Genomic DNA, 1,785 nt, shown 5'->3' on the forward strand with positions numbered 1-1,785 from the left:
AAAGCAGGAAGTGGTGCTGTGGCTCAAGTGATAGAGTGCTAGCCTTGAGCTAAAGAGCTGAGGGACAGTGCCCAGGCCCAGAGTTTAGGCCCTATGACCAGACCCAAAAACAATTCAAAAAAGAAAAAAAGAAGAGGAGGTTGGGAATGTGGAGTAGTGAGAGAGTGCTTGCCTAGCATGCAAGAAGCCCTGGGTTCAATTCCTCAATAGACATTCACAGAAATAGCCAGAATTGATGCTTTGGCTCAAGTTGTAGAGTGCAGCATACAGTGCCCAGGCCATGAGTTCAACCCAAGTGCAGGCAAAAAGATAGGTAGGTAGGTAGGTAGGCAGGCAGGCAGATAAATATAGATAGATAGATAGATAGATACATACATACATAGATACATAGATACATAAATACATAGACACATAGATAGATACATAGATAGACACATAGATAGATACATAGATAGATACTAGATACATAGAAAGATAAGAGATGAATATGGTCTTGGATGTCAGGAGGAAAGAAGGGAATCAGTCCCAGTCATGAGGCCTTCTGCAGTGTGCCAGGCCACCAGCATCGCCTTCACAAAACCACAGAGCAGGAAGACTGTCTCTTTCCCACTTCTCAGGCAACTGAGGGCCCCAGAGTCAAGTGGGCAGAGCCAGGTTCTAACTCAGGTGCTTGGCGACAGAAGAGAAAGGGCCCTGCCTCTCCTTGGACTGGGGACTTGCATTAATGATGTGGAGAATGAAGGAAGGAGAAAAGACTGGCAGAGGTAGAAGAAGGGTCTTCAAATCTGACAGATGGGAGGGTCAAAAACCCACTCCTTAAGACCAGATGGCAAGGTTTTTCTGCTCTGTTCCTCCCTTCTTCCCCACTAAATTGGTGCTCTATTGTTAACCTAAAGATAGGCTGAGGCTCCCTTCACCTGAGGGAGGAAGGTTAATTAGTCATTGTTTGAAGAGGCAGAGAAAAGCCTGACCATGTTGTAACTCTAATAAATATTTCAGGTTTCCCCACAATGCTGTCTGTGCCTGGAATGAATGAAGTGGTTTTCCAACTCACATCCCTGTTGAGTGTGTACATTCTGTCGCCTAATCCTGCAGGCATAGATCTCTTCAACTAGCCTGGCTTTTGCAACTGTTTTCTGTCCTTCAAATACAGTGTTACACTGGAGTTCATCATGCTAACAGGGCTAGGGTTTGGATCCTGAGAACTTCATTTGAACACATGATGGGTCAATAATGTTTTTTCCTGCTTCTATAGCTCGAGAACTCTAAAAACATTTAGAGTGCAAGTAACTTCTCATCACCAAAGGAAACACAAGAAGCTCTTGAACATGTGACCTTTCAGAAGTGGAAGTTAAAGTGTCATACATTTTCCGGTCCTGGCTGGCTTTACCCTGTGATCCTCAGACCTCAGCCTTCTGAGCTTGGGTAACAGGCATGAGCTACGGGTGCTCTGCTAGGTTCAGAACTGTAATGACATTGACAATACAAGTCACAAGACAATATCACAAGGGGCTTGGAGAGCCTTTCAACAATGGACCCTTCAGAACCCTGTAGGACATGTTTATAATGCTAGAATCTGAGAGGCTGGGCATATGGATGTGCTATAATTGAACCTTGAGCTCTGACTCCAATTCTGGTGTACACCAGCATTCATTTTACATACAATGTTCTCCTAATTAGCAAATAAGGAAAGTAATTTGATTAACCCTCACTTTATTTTTCCATTTGTGTGCCTCCAGCTCAAGCCTGGCCATCGGTCCCTGAGCCCTTCAGCTCAAGGTGAAC

This window comes from Dipodomys spectabilis, unplaced genomic scaffold, assembly GCF_019054845.1.
Source record: "Dipodomys spectabilis isolate Male_0828 unplaced genomic scaffold, ASM1905484v1 ptg000583l, whole genome shotgun sequence".
Classification (NCBI taxonomy): domain Eukaryota; kingdom Metazoa; phylum Chordata; class Mammalia; order Rodentia; family Heteromyidae; genus Dipodomys; species Dipodomys spectabilis.